The following is a 7,249-nucleotide window of genomic DNA, read 5'->3' as shown; positions in this document are numbered from 1 at the left end:
TCGCGCGTGCGCACACACACACACACACACACACAGTATAATCAAAGTTGGGGGCTTGAATGAGTGTTGACACTGTTAACATCAAAAGCCAGGTGCAGAAGTCCACTTTTAATGCAGAAATAAAGACGGTTGCCCTAACTGCCCTAAAGAATCACCTTCAGGAGGCTGCAATTCCAAACTGGCCTCTGTCAAAGTCCTAACCTACCCCCCCTCCCCCTCCCCTCCTCCTAAAACTGTCTATTGTACATATTTCTTGTTTTTCATACCAGTAACATGTAAGCTGATTGTATGACTGTAATGGATATGTTAGAATGCCAACCTGTGTATATATTGTGTACTGGTGGTTATCTCATTGAAGCAAGGGTTCACATAAATGTGCTAATTCCAACTCAGCTACAGCTGTCAATCTAACAGCTGACCTGTTTCCCCCAGTGCTACTCTCACTGTGTCAGCTATATGTATTTGTGTAACTGTGTATGTGTCTCTCTTATCTTTAGTACATACCTTATATGAACATTTAGAAGAGCATTGTGGACTATAAAGAACTGTGTTAGATGAGGTTCAGGAGGCTTGTGCCCCGAGGGGCGGGAGGAGCAGGGCCGGAGCCCTGCTTCTCATGATCTGTATGGCCAGGAGGCCAGAGCTCTATCTGATCTGTATGCTCTGCTGAAACCTTCCTAATAATCTAATCTAAATCTAAAATCTAAAACTTCATCCGAATGGAATATTATTAATATTTCTATAACATGACGTTCTGCATAGTAGTGTATATTTGTATGTCTAAATGTCATCATGATTTGAGTGCACAGGGATCTCATTTTAAATAAGCCAAGTGCTTTTATGAGCGATCCAGTTTAGAGGACCTTGTATTGTGATTTGTACTTCCATGTACTGTTACCATGTCTTTCTAAATAAAGTATTCAATCAATCAGGCAGCATTATTACAAAAATGGACAAACAATACAAAAACAATACATAGCCTAGGCCTACACAACACACACAAATTAACTAACACAATATCCAGTTAAAGTGCAAAACAGTGTTACGTCTGTGGCAGCGGTGGCCTAGTGGTTAGAGGGGCGGCCTTGATACCGGAAGGTCCCTAGTTCGATTCCCCAATTCATCACATCAATCATGAATCACCGCTGAATAGCCCTTGAGCAAGGCTTCCATGCAGGGTCTGGCTGTAAATAAGTTTCGCACTTAGTCCAACACCCTGGGTAAACAACAAACTTTGCTTTGCTTTGCTTTGTCTCGCTCCTCCTCGCCTCCACATCGTGGTGCTGTGGTCTCTCTGTACCCGGCAGCTACCACCTGAGGGCTCCATAGCACACCTCAGCACACCTGTGTCCCGTTCCCAATCTCCTCACCTGGTCGTCATCTGCAATCACCTCCAGAAGCTACAAAAGCCTGGCTTGCATGCAGCTTGATGGTGCAAACAGGACGACAACAGTAGATGTTGAGATACAAACCCAGGGCCGTAGGAGAGGGGGGGGACTCGTCCCCCGCGGGCCACGAACCTGTATTTGGGCCGGGAGGCCACGGGGAAAAAGAGGAGGGAAAAAAAGCCTCAAATGTGGCCGGCACTAGGACCCCGCGGCCGCTGCCTGGAAGGGAGGGCTGCTGGCTGCTGGCTGCTGGGCCCAGATCACGATCAGCTGTGTGAGCTGCTTGAAGATGGAAGAGCGGCCCCACCCCCCCCTCTCATTACCTGCTCATCAGAGACCAGCTGTGGGCCTGTGGGTGTGCAGGTTAAAGGAGGAGTTCACCCAAAAAATGACTTATTTTCTATCAATTACACACCCCATGAAGCCTTGATTTCATGGATTTATTTTAGTTTTTGTGGCATTCCTAAGACAATAATTTGATGACCGTGTGTATTTCCGGTAGGAGACACAAATAATCTACTTTGTGTCTCCTACCGGATACATTAGCCGGTAGGAGACGGGAATCAAATTATTAGCTTAAGAATGCGACAAAAACAAAAAATAATCCATGGATTCAAGGCTTCATAGGGTGTGCAATTGATAGAAAATGAGTCAATTTTTTTGGTGAACTCCTCCTTTAAACGACGCTGGCCACGGGTGAATTGTTTGTTGGACTTGGAGAGAGAAACATGCCACCAAAAAAAAGAAAGGGGGGTGCTGAAAAGCAGCGCGAGAAAAAGCAAAAAAATATATTAGTAGATGCCAGCACATGCCACAAAATAAGCGATTTGTTTGCTGCTGCTGGAAGCAGGGCTGCTGCTGCTACTGTGAGTACTGTCCCCCAGCCCTAGCCATGGTTCACATGACGCTTGTATACAAGCGTCATGGTGCCGAGTCCCCCTGGTCTAAAGTTGTGTTCGATTTTTTCACATTGCCATCTCTCACATAAACATAAACGTTCAGATTTCAAATATAAAGTGCTTACCACCGAGCCACGGATGTTACAAGGCGATGCGGACCGCGATGAGTACCCGTATCTCCCGTATTGTTCAATGAAAAGCATTTTAATCCCATCGCCGGCCATTTTCTCCAAATTGTCTCCGATACTTTCAACCATGCGACACTAATGTTTGGGAGGTGTATTGCACTCTGATACATTACAAAACAAAAAAAAAGGAAAAAAGTAAATAAATAAATAAATGATATTCCAAATAACACTTATTTTAACAAAAAGAATATCACTTACACCACCTGTAACAACATGAACCCAGCATCCTTATTCTGGAGGCGAACATTCGGCGAACATAGCCAATCTCCCACTGAGCATTTTTCGGGCTATTAGACGTCTAAAATACGTCTAAGGGCTAGGCTAAAACGGGGTTATAATTGGTCTAACAGTGAAAGTTTTTTAGCGGTCTAGGCTTAGCCTAGACGTTGATTAGCTGTTTTTTAAGCGTCTATTTATAGACCGTCTATATTATAGACGTTGAAATGACGTCTATAATATAGACGTCTATATATAGACGCTTAAAAAACAGCTAATCAACGTCTAGGCTAAGCCTAGACCGCTAAAAAACTTTCACTGTTAGACCAATTATAACCCAGTTTTAGACGGAGGTCTAATAGACGACTATGGCTCAGTGGGCTACAAGCTCACAACACCCCTGATGGGCAGTAACCTTTTGTTCACAGCCATGCTGGTTCTCTGAGGCTGTGAACAAACTTATTCCCAGGGTCTCCAAGCAGAGGGAGTGAGTGATTGAAGAATAAGGCTATTTTCTAAATATCCTCTGTAGGACCAATTTTAGTCAAATTCTACCCTCTAGTGGCTATTCATAAAATAGCCAGTAGAGTGTAGAATTTGACTTGTCCTCTTGACAGGGCAGACATGGACGTGCCCCATATAAAGTTTGATGCAAACATTGGCCCTATTAATTGGCAGACAATATATAGGTCAAACCCTGTACAGACATATTTACCATTTGTAGAAAATAATTGTGATCAATCAAATATGATATTTTCACTATTCTGTGTGTGTGTGTGTGTGTGTGTGTACACGTAAGACAACCATTATCATAGAATCTTGATATTGTTCTGAGCGATCGATATCGGTTTATAGTTGTATTGTTTGTTTATTTGTTTATTTATTTATTCCAGGTTCTGTCTGCCACTGACAAGAGGGGACGCAAAAGGAAAGATCCCAATGCACCCAAACGACCTCCGTAAGACATACATATCAAGCACACCCAGAGTACCTCAGTAAGACAAACACACACACACAAAGTGCAAGATCTGAGTAAGACGCAGAAACCCTAGTCAACAAACAGCAGGGTAAATGGTCAAGTACTACAACGTCTAGGATAGCAGGTAAAATTCAAACCATCATTTGTTTAAACAGCATACTATCTAAGTATAAGTTCTGGATCATTTGTGAGGGTTTGAGAGAGCATGCTGGCAGACCTGCAAGGAGGGAGTTGCAGTAAAGCCTGGAGATGCCTGAGGCTTGATTAAGGGGCTGGGCAGACTCTCTGATCCGCAATGTGTGCCTTGAAGGACAGTTGGCCATAGACATATAAAGGTAGACGCCTCATTCGGCTCTGAAGCGTTTGTATCTCGGGCGCGCTTCCTGCTTCCGCAGGGCTGCCGTGTGCGTCACAGACGCGGAAGTTCGGTAGGCCAATCAGAGGCAGGTGGGGGCGGGTCTTTTTGTAACCCAGCTTTTAACCCTTTAAGAGGCAGCAGCTGACAGCTGTGCGCAGCATCTAGTTAGTTGGAACTTGGCAAACTCCACACTCTATTTGTGAAATTCAAATAAGAGACATGGTCCTTTTTCATATTAAGGTCCATTATTTATTCAGCATTTGAGTCACTGAACACCGTTTGATAAGCTTTAGCCTCTCACACCCAAAACGTAGAATATGTTATCGTTCGATAAGCTGTTGTCAAAATAACAATTGTTTACGTTCTCTAATTGTGTACTTGTTTAGTAAGTAATGCAGATGTTTAACAATTTGACTCTTGACAGTGTGAAATGTTATACTCAAGATTTAAAGATCTATAAGGGTCCATTTGGTTATCAACTCTCCATCATTTAGCTGGGTACCACCTGGAACCACCTCAAGGACCACTGGTGGTTCCCGGACCACTGGTTGAGAACCATTGCACTGACAAGTCCCGGAAAAGACGCACTGTGATTGGCCAGTAGTCAACGCACTGTGAGCGCTGTGATTGGCCAGTAGTCACTTTGAGTGACAGGTTCCCTGCGGAAGACGGAAGAGCCGCCGTGTATTGAGATACAGGTCGCCCCAATGAACTGCAGAGGCCAATGAGGTATCTAGGTTTCTAATATCTATGCAGTTGGCTGTCTGGGAACACCTTTTGGGCAGAAGTCACCAGGGTGTTGTCGATGGAGATGGAAACATCCTGCAATGGGCAACTCTTTCCAGGGAAGCTCAGTTCTGTCTGCGTTGAGCTTGATTCAAGATTCGGTTTCTTGGTTGCAGGGTAACTCTGGCTGACTTGAAGGCAGACAGGACACAGCCTGAGGTTATCAATGTGTTGATAAGTAATCCTTGACGATCCATGTGGCCCATACAGCAGGAGTCTATCTCCTGTTTCTGTAGCGTGAGGCGGCTTGATGTACAAATACATCCCCCAGCCATGATATACAAGTACTTACCCCAATCCAACCCTTGATGCTGAGTGTTAAGCAGGGAGGCATTGGGTCCCATTATTATATAGTCTTTGGTACAACCTTTATTGATTCCACGGGGGAAATTAAGTCGCCAAAGGTAGCACAGCAGCTTACTGTAGTTACAGGGCAAGGATAGTACTGTAGATACAGCAGGGTAAAATACATCACAATCAAAAGAAATGCCATCAATAATGAACTAACAATACATACTATAAACACCCTCAATACCTAATGCATGCAGGACAAAAGGAATACACACTGTAACCATGTCAGATAGTGTCCTTACTGTAATGAACTGTTGTTACTTCCGAGCTAATTTGTCTATTGAGGGAGCAGAGCAACGATCGATTTATTGATGATAGTGGTAATAATGGGAGTAGATGACTGAACCAAACAACCTCCATAAATCACACATACACAACCAAAAGCACCCAAACCATCTCCATAAGTCATAGACACACAAACCTCTGTAATCATACATGTATATCGAACACACCCAAACTACTAGTAACATTTTACTAACCTGTCTCTTTGTCTCTGTGATGTGCTTTGTGTGTAATGTGTTGTGTGTTTTGTGTTCGTTATGTTTTTGTGTGTAATGTGTTGCATGTGCAGGTCTACATTCTTATTGTTCTGCTCTGAGAGTCGTCCCAGTGTGAAGCAGCAGCAGCCAGGTCTGTCTTCAGTAGACTGTGCCAAGATACTGGGAGAGATGTGGAGACAACTGCCCCAATATGACAAACAACCATATGAGAAGAAAGCCCAAGAACTACGAGAGAAATATGACACGGTATTTATGATAGATAGATAGATAGATAGATAGATAGATCCATCCTTCCTTCCATCATTTTATACAGAACCATAATGTTAAAGCTGCACTATGTAACTTTCCTCTTCTACCCCGTATTTGAACCTGGATGCCTGCGCAAGTACTGACATTTTTTACCATTGAATAGAGCCTGCCTGCTTGCTCAGGGGATAAATTGAATTTTGACCTTCAGGTCAAAATGTGTGTCTATTGTCTAGGTGAGACGTGACCTTTGACACAATCAAAATGTCTCAATAGAAGAGCAGGGAGACAAAATACAACCACCCCAATTGAATTATATTGTATTAACATACTCTACCATACAGATTGGACCAAATTGCATTTTATTCATTAAAATAAGTTACTGTACATAGTGCTGCTTTAAGTGTCAGTTAATGTTAAATCAAACTAAGTAGACAGTTCCTTAGAGAATTTCATGTTTTTAGATGGATTAGCGAGATCAATGTGGCCTGGGAACATCTGAGATTTTAGAAATGGAAGTGTAGGCCTATTCATTAATTTTGACCAGACGATGCAGTCATCATCAGTTCAGCAGAGGTGATAGATACTGTAGATACGCACATTCCGTGTGTGTGTGTGTGTGTGTGTGCGCGTGTGTGCGTGTGCGTGTGTGTGTGTTTGTGTCACAGTCGGCCAAGCAGTCAGCAAAGTACTGCTCAGCATCAGCTATTATAGGAAGCCGCTCAATTTGGAGGAGTCGTTGTTTCCTTTATCCATGATTTATGTCCGCTGTGTCTGACAAGTATGTCAACTATATATTGTATGTAACAATGTTCTGCCATCTATGCACTTTGTAACTGTGTGTGTGTGTGTGTGTGTGTGTGTGTGTGTGTGTGTGTGTGTAGGACATGGTGACATATCGTAAGATCTCTCAGGGAGGCGATGAAGACGACGATGAGGATGGAGACGATGAAGACTCCACCGAACATGATTATTTTGGGGGGTCACGGCCTGAAGAGTTTGGGAACTCTTGGTCTAAACAAGGCCCAAAGACTTCTGATCTATGCTTCCAGCACTCTCCTGCAATTGCACCCTGTGCGTCAAAAAAAAATTATGTTCCGCCACAAAGGTGAGCGACACCCTTCTACAGCACTGCCACCAAAGTGTGGAATGCCCTGACAACATCCCTTAAAGCTTAAACAATGTGGTTCACTGGCGTCCTTCAAAACAGGCCTGAAAATCCACCTTTCATGAGGCCAAAGGGGGAGGTAAATCTCACTTCTCCCATAGAAAGGTGATGGCACTCACTGCCTCCACCCCCACCCCCCCTTTTACCCCCTTCTTCCCCCTTAATTTTTT

General features: G+C 43.6%; 1 long non-coding RNA gene across 1 annotated transcript; it reads left to right on the top strand.

Moving 5' to 3' along the window:
* Positions 1-3,582: 3,582 nt before the first annotated feature.
* LOC308099223 lies at positions 3,583-6,866 on the top strand. Its single transcript, XR_013934364.1, has 3 exons — positions 3,583-3,649; positions 5,737-5,911; positions 6,796-6,866. It is a non-coding gene; the product is annotated as an uncharacterized lncRNA (long non-coding RNA).
* The last annotated feature ends 383 nt before the right edge of the window (positions 6,867-7,249 follow it).

Source organism: Gymnoscopelus braueri, assembly GCF_963280865.1.
Source record: "Gymnoscopelus braueri genome assembly, chromosome: 13".
In the NCBI taxonomy this organism is placed as follows: Eukaryota; Metazoa; Chordata; class Actinopteri; order Myctophiformes; family Myctophidae; genus Gymnoscopelus; species Gymnoscopelus braueri.
Note: the sequence above shows the minus strand (reverse complement) of the source record. Positions and strands in the feature narration are given on the sequence as shown.